Below are 7,581 nucleotides of genomic sequence, written 5' to 3' on the forward strand. Positions count from 1 at the left end.
CGAAAGAAAGCCTGACACATTTGGAAAACTTGGAGCTCTGCTAAGATATTTTTCATGTTAGTTCGCTAGAGTTAAATTCGAAATATACTTTATTCTAAAGAGACAGAGAGAGCTAGCAACATGCCCAGATTAAAAAGTGCAACAGTCATTCCAAGAAATCTAGTTTTCAATCCTCGATCTGAAGGAAGGAACTGGAGCTCGGAGAAACCTGTCCTATCCTTTAGAAGCCATCTGGGAGAACGAATAAGCACAGTTCCTCGTTAGTATAGTGGTTAGTATCCCCGCCTGTCACGCGGGAGACCGGGGTTCAATTCCCCGACGGGGAGGTAGTGTATTTTTTGCTGGCCTGGGAGTCACAAACGTGACATTCCTGTCACCTGTGCTGAAACCATTTGTAAACCCCGAACCGCATTCTGTCGCCCTCACAGCAATCGCTTTTTAAGTTCAACCCTCCCGGTGAGAAGATAACTCGCTCTCTCCGAGAGAAAACGCTTAGCGCTCTTGGCCCCGGCAGCAGCCTGGGGACAGGAAATGACAGCGCGGCCATTCAGCGGGGACGGGCGCACAGGCGCCAAGCGGCGCAGGCCCGCGCGTGCGCAGTGGCGTCCCGCCAGAATACAAAAGGAGGTCGCTGCCTGGCGCGCAGGCCGCGTGGGGGAGGGGAGAGGGCGTCTCCGCCCCTAACGGGCGGGGCGGGGCGGCCAGACCGGAAGTGGCGGGGACGGGAGAGGAAGCGCGGGTTTCTTGCGAGCCTGCGGAGCGGGTTAGACGCGATCCCTGAGTCTCCCGCCCGCTGGTTACCTCCTAGCCTAGACGGAGAGCGGCTGCCAGCGCAAGTCGGGCGCTGAGTGAACCGGCTCCGCCAGCTCCCGAGGAAAAGGCGGGAGCGCACGGGGAAGGCGGGCTCCAACCGCCATGTTAGCGGAGTCCTAAGAAACCGCGCGAGCCACAGCCCAGCAGGACCTCGTGGCGCAACGGTAGCGCGTCTGACTCCAGATCAGAAGGCTGCGTGTTCGAATCACGTCGGGGTCATGGCTCTTTTGGTGTTGCTTCTTTTGAATTCATTAGTTTAATGCGAGCTGTGGTGTGTTCCCGCCATTTTTTAGAAAATGCTCTTTGGGTTTTAAAGCTTGGCTGAAAAGTTACCATAATACTTTAGCTGCTGAAAAGTAAGGCTTACCATAAGTTGTAACGCCTGAAGGCCGTGAAGTGGCTTTGTGTGTGTGTAGTTAATGACTTGAGAAGTGGCCTTACTGTTCTGCGTTAAGCATTTTCTTTCTCAGAGCAATTACACAATATTGTGACTACTGTTTGTCCAAAACTGGTTTTAATCTGTTTGCCTTTTGAAAGCAAGTACGATCGCGTAGAATTTATTAAATAGCACAGGCTTTGAGCAGCAGAAAAGTTGTATTTTAAGCCACTGGGTGCCAAACGTTGGAGTTAGTGCCATGAAAGTAGCATAACCTGGAATGGAGTCGTAAAACAGAGACACTAACTCTGGCCCGCGTCATAGAGCCCATTCCAAGGTGATACAACTTGTTCTGTCTGCATTAAAAAGGTTAGTTTGTACCAATGACATGTTCCGACCAAGCTGTGTCAAGGTTCACGAGATGCAAAGTGGGGGAACCCTGAATTGTCTCTCCGAAGTTTTCTTGTTGGAGCGCCAACCCGCTCCCTTTCCCCATCCTCAGTAACTCAGAATGTGACTGTTTGGAGACAGAACCTTTAAAGCGTTGGTTCAGTAAAGATGAGTCTCTTGGAGTCCTAATGCTTTGGACACATGTCAAGGATGTGTGCACATAGGAAGTTCATGTCAGGATGGAACAAGATCACCAAGAACACAGAGCATGGCCTAGACTTTCTGGACTGCACCCAAGGGGTAGCCGGGGAAGGTAAGACTGCAGGTCTTGTTTACCATACAAGGTAAGGGTGTCAAGTCCAAATATACCAAAATGCTATCTAATCTGTAAAGCAGAAGCATTCTGTTTGCTGTCCCAATTGTGTCACAGTAATAAAACACTCTGACCAAAGCCATTTGTGGGAAGAAGGGGTTTATTTCAACTTACAAGTTACAGTCCATCATTGAGGGAAATCAGGGCAGGAACTCAAGGAGGAACTTGAAGGAAAGCCACAGAAAACGCTGCTTGCTAGAGCCCTCAAGCTCCTGCTGGCTTTCTTACACAGCCCGGGACCACCTGCCTGCAAAGTGGTACCACCTGGTGGGCCTGGGCTGGCCCAAATCAATTATCGGGCAGGTCCCCACAGACAGGTCCACTGACGGATCGAATCTGGCCATTGCTCACAGGTGAGACTTCTCAGCTGATCCTAGGCTTTGTGAAATTGATAGAGCTAACTAGGGCAAATATATGTACCTATTATCATTTGTTTGTTTGAGACGGAATTCACTATAAGCTCTGGCTGTCCTGGAACTCACCAAGTAGACCAGGCTAGCCACAAACTCGGAGATCTGCCTGTCCTGCCTCCTGAATCCCAGGACTAAAGGTATGCACCACCACCACCTGGCGGATTACTCTTTTTCTTCTAAAACTTCCATTTTACAGGTTCTAGCTTTTCCCCCTAAGCTGGATCTGTGAAGTTTCTTAGAATGGTTAATTGGGTGACTTAGTACAATTTAGAAGCAATCTAACACTTCGTTTTAACTGGTCTGCATTCATTATATGGGAATAGCATGTCAAGAAAAAACTCGGGCCGGGCGGTGGTGGTGCACGCCTTTGATCCCAGCACTCGGGAGGCAGAGGCAGGCGGATCTCTGTGAGTTCCAGGCCGGGCTGGACCAACAGCCTCCAAAACAATACAGAGAAACCCTGTCTCGTGAAAACCAAAAAAAAAAAAAAAAAAAAAAAAGAAAAACTCGGGAATACACACATCCATATTTGAATCTTCAGTTATACATATTTATCCTAATGTTCTATCTACGTGCGTGCATGCGTGTTGGTGGTCGCTCTTGGAGGCCTTAGAGGGCGTCAAGCTTCCTGGAGCTGGAGTTACGTGTTGTGAGCTGCCTGACATGGCTGCTGGAAACAGTTCAGGTCCCCTGGAAGAACACCAAGCACCCTTAACCACTGAACTATCTCTCCAGCTCCTGAATTTTCATGACTTTGTACTTGTTCATTAAATAATTATCTAGTATTTATCCTAAAAGGGATGTATCCACTAGTACAGTGTAATCTAGTTATGTGTTCACCTGATTAATAATCTTTCTTCTGAGATTATTTTAAGTCAATTACCTAAAACAGATAGTCTCTGGATGAGCTGATTAAATGGGATTTTTAAATCTGCAATATTGAAGACAGATGAGTTCAGATTGGCTTTTTTTTTTTAAGGTGGGAGGCTGAGGTAGGTTTTCTTTTCCTCTTTTGACGGGATCTCAGTGTGTAGACCACACTGGCCTCCAGCTTGTCCTCTGCCCACCTCAGCCTCCCATTGATGTGACAAGCCGGCATCCCCACGCTCAGTTCTCGTGTTAGTTTAGGTTAATTGCATTGGTTTTGTTTTGGGGAGGCTGATGCTGTCACGGTGGAATCGAGAAAACATCCTATGGAGCTCAGTTCTCCTTTCGCCACGTGAGTCTCGGACTGGGCGTGGCAGCAGGTACCTTTGCCTGTCAAACCATCTCATGTGTGTTCACTGTAGAAATCTTGGGAAATACAGACAAAAAGAACCCACCTGTACCTCACAGCCCAACAGCTACCTCGTTATGGAAAGGTGCATGTGCTAAGTCATGCCTATGGGAGGCCAGAGGACAACATACGGGCCCTCTCCTTCCATCTTGGGGGTTCTGGGATCAAACTCAGGTCATCGGGAATGGCAGCAAGCGCCTTTCCCTGTGGAGCCATCATTGGACTCCCTTCCCACAGTGGGAGTACTATAAACGCTATGGTCAGTACTAATTTAGTATTTGTTACAGTTTTGGCATGAAATGTCCCCAAGGTCCATATGTTGGAAGCTTAGCCCACAGCCACGGGCCCCATTGAAAGCACTGACTTCATCGCTGGGGTTAATCCATTGATCAGTTTATACTGAATGGGCTAGTAGGTGGCAGGACCTGATAGATGAATATATATTAGATTCAGTTTGTTTTCATTTTATGTGTATTACCATTTTACTTGTAAGTAGGTCTATGAATTACAAGTATATCTTGTTCCTCCTGCCTTCCTGTCTCTGCTTCTCAGTTGTCTTAGGTGAGAGTTTTCCTCCACCATGCCCATCTGTAATAATGTTTATGCCTTGTCACAGCCCTAAGAGAGATGGAACCAGCCAATCATGGATTGAAATCTCTGAAACTGTGGGCCAACATGATCCTTTTCATTCCAGACGCTGATTTGCTCAGATACAATGGCAGCATGACAACAAATGACCAACAGTATTCTTTTCTTTGCATTTTTAATTTTTAAAAATGTGTCTGGGCCGGGCGTTGGTGGCGCACGCCTTTAATCCCAGCACTTGGGAGGCAGAGGCAGGCGGATCTCTGTGAGTTTGAGGCTAGCCTGGTCTACCAAGTGAGTTCCAGGACAGCCTCCAAAGCCACAGAGAAACCCTGTCTCGAAAAACCAAAAAAAATAAAAAATAAAAAATACATAAAAATGTGTCTGGATTTTTGGTGCTGCAGGTCAGAAGAGGGCACAAGGTCCCTGTGAACTGGAGTTCTGGGCAGTTGTAAGCTGATGGAGATGTTGGGAACTGAACTACAGTCCTCTAGGAAAGTAACACGTGTTCTTAATGGCTGAGTCATCCTTCTAAGCCCTACGTAGCTTTTAACTTGATGATGATGGTGGTGGTGGTGGTGTGGTATTCGCACATGCCTGATGTAGGGGACACAGGGAGGTCAGAAGACAACTCTATGGAGTCATGTCTCCACCTCTGTTGGTTCTGCGTGTGGAGCAAACACACTGACCTACTGAACCGTCACTCCAGCTCTGCTTGATTCTCTTGAAACCAGCTATGTAGCTTAGACTGGACTTTCAACGCACAGTCAGTCTTCCAAGTATAAGAATTACAAACATGTGCCACCATTCCCTGCCCCCACCTCTTTCCCCCTTGAGATAGAGTCTCACTGTATAGCTGTGGCTGAAACTCAATATGTAGACCAGGCTGGCTTCAAACTCACAGAGATCCAGGAGCTTCTACTTGTCAACTGCTAGGATTAAGGATATGAAGCATGTAGCACAGTCTCTCTTGTTCTCAAATGTCAATATGTTTTTTATGGCTTTGCAGTATCTTCTCATATGTATATGTATTATGAGGTATTTCTTATGGGTTAAATCTGAACTGTCCCACAAAGGCTAGCTTTGAGTACTTAGTCCCCAGCTGTGGTGACTTAAGCTGTGAAGTCTGCAGGAGATGGAACAAAGTGACAGAAATAAGTCACTGGGAATGAGTACTGTGATAGCCGTGAGTTCAGCTGGGCGTTGGTGGCACACGTTTTTAATCCCAGCACTCGGGAAGCAGAGGCAGGCGGATCTCTGTGAGTTCAAGGCCAGCCTGGTCTACAATAGCCAGTTCCAGGACAGCCTCCAAAAGCCACAGAGAAACCCTGCCTCGAAAAACCAAAAAAAAAAAAAAAAAAAAAAAAAAGTCAAGTGTACATCAACAGCATGACAGAGGAGGCAGTTATCCAAATGACTGAAAAAAAAATACAGCTTTGGGAATGACAAGTATGCACAGAACAACTCCACCCCAACAGCAACAAAAAATAAAAAGGGAAAAAGCTTTATGAAAAAATAATTGTGCCGGGCGTTGGTGGCACACACCTTTAATCCCAGCACTCGGGAGGCAGAGGCAGGCGGATCTTTGAGTTCGAGGCCAGCCTGGTCTACAGAGCAAGTTCCTGGACAGCCTCCAAAACAATACAGAGAAACCCTGTCTCTGAAAAAAAAAAAGAAAAAGAAAAAATAATTGCACCAAATCTTGCTCTTCTAAACGTTTCATTCACTTTCAAATATTTTTCCATTTATTCTCAAGATAAATTTTAAGGATTGTTGTGAGTTCGAGGCTAGCCTGGTCTACAAAGTGAGTTCCAGGACAGCCTCCAAAGCTACAGAGAAACGCTGTCTCGAAAAACCAAAAAAAAAAAATTTTTAAGGATTGTATTTTAAGGATTTTTCTTGGTTTAGTACCCACTTCAATATAAAATACATTTTTTTCTATTTTAGGCGATTAAATATTTTTAAAGGATTTATGTGTATGAGTACTCTATCTGCATATACAACTTTATGTTGTGAGAAAGGGGCACCAGATGTCATCATAGATGGTTGTGAGCCACCATGTGGTTGCTGGGAATTCAACTCAGAACCTCTGGAAAAGCAACCAGTGCTCTTAACCTCTGAGCTGTCTCTCCAGCCCGGCAATTAAATATTATGTTAAATAAATGTCTCACTATGTAGCTCAGGCTGACATCACATCAAACTTGCTATCCCCCTGCCTCAGCCTCCTCAATGCTGGTGACCATCCCCAGCTGTGTTAATTAGGAAAGAGTACAACCAATTAGGCGAGCACAAAGCCTAGTGTTTAACAGTTGGGATCCTGAAATAGAGGTTGAGAAGGACAGCGGTTTTTTTTTTTGTTTTGTTTTGGTTTTTTTGGTTTTTATGAGACAGGGTTTCTCTGTGGCTTTGGAGGCTGTCCTGGAACTCACTTGGTAGTCCAGGCTGGTTCGAACTCACAGAGATCCGCCTGCCTCTGCCTCCCGAGTGCTGGGATTAAAGGCGTGCGCCACCAACGCCCGGCCAGGACAGCGATTATTGATGAAGGATGAGGCCGAATACAGGGGCAAGCCGGTGCTGAGAAGGGGCCCTAAGAGGCAGCTGCCGGCGTTGCTGAGGTCATCTATGCCGACGGCACAGACTAAGGAGGAGCGCTCAATCTCTGAAAGAGGCGACTGCTAAGGAGCCCTTGAGCCACATGGGGCAACGTCCTGTGGCAAATTTTTAAGTTAATTTCTGGCAAACATCCATCCAGCAAGCTGGTAGATGAAGCGGTGAAGACGGCAAACGCTAATCTAGCCAGATGAACAGAGGACTTAGAGGAAGGTTTGGAAGCACTAATTAGGAACAGACTTAACCAGCCTGAGCTCCTGACCTCAACACACAGAATGTGAGAGAAAACTACTCTGCAATTCTACAACAGAGTTAATGGAAAACTTTCATCACTAGAATTAGTTCTGATGGTATTCCCACGGGCATTATGAGAAAAGCCTAGAAAAACAACGTTACTGGTAGCTGAGGAGAACACGTCTCCTGAGAAACTTAGTTTCTGCAAGAACACCCATAGATAGTGTCCAGGGATTCTAAACAGGTGGCCATCTGCAGACTGGAAGTGATGTTTCTGCTCGGGGCACATCAGGCATCTATAGTTTGGCTCTTTGCGGGTCACAGATTGAATGCTGGACATGGTGCTGTGATTAAAACGACCACAGTGGCTGGAGCAGTGGCTAAATGTGTGCTTCTCACGTGATCTCTGTGAATTCAAAGTCAGCCTGGTCTACATAGTGAGTTCCAGGACAGTTAGAGCTGTAATACAGAGAAACACTCTCCAAAAGCCAAATAAGAGGATGAGAAGGAC

At 46.5% G+C, this 7,581-nt stretch overlaps 2 non-coding genes across 2 annotated transcripts; both read left to right on the forward strand.

The window, feature by feature from the left end:
* Nucleotides 1–254: 254 nt before the first annotated feature.
* Trnad-guc lies at nt 255–326 on the forward strand. The gene has a single exon. It is a non-coding gene; the product is annotated as a tRNA-Asp (tRNA).
* A 634-nt stretch (nt 327–960) lies between these two features.
* Nucleotides 961–1,032, forward strand: Trnaw-cca. The gene has a single exon. It is a non-coding gene; the product is annotated as a tRNA-Trp (tRNA).
* The last annotated feature ends 6,549 nt before the right edge of the window (nt 1,033–7,581 follow it).

The sequence above is a fragment of the Mesocricetus auratus genome, unplaced genomic scaffold (assembly GCF_017639785.1).
Source record: "Mesocricetus auratus isolate SY011 unplaced genomic scaffold, BCM_Maur_2.0 Super-Scaffold_100011, whole genome shotgun sequence".
NCBI lineage: Eukaryota > Metazoa > Chordata > Mammalia > Rodentia > Cricetidae > Mesocricetus > Mesocricetus auratus.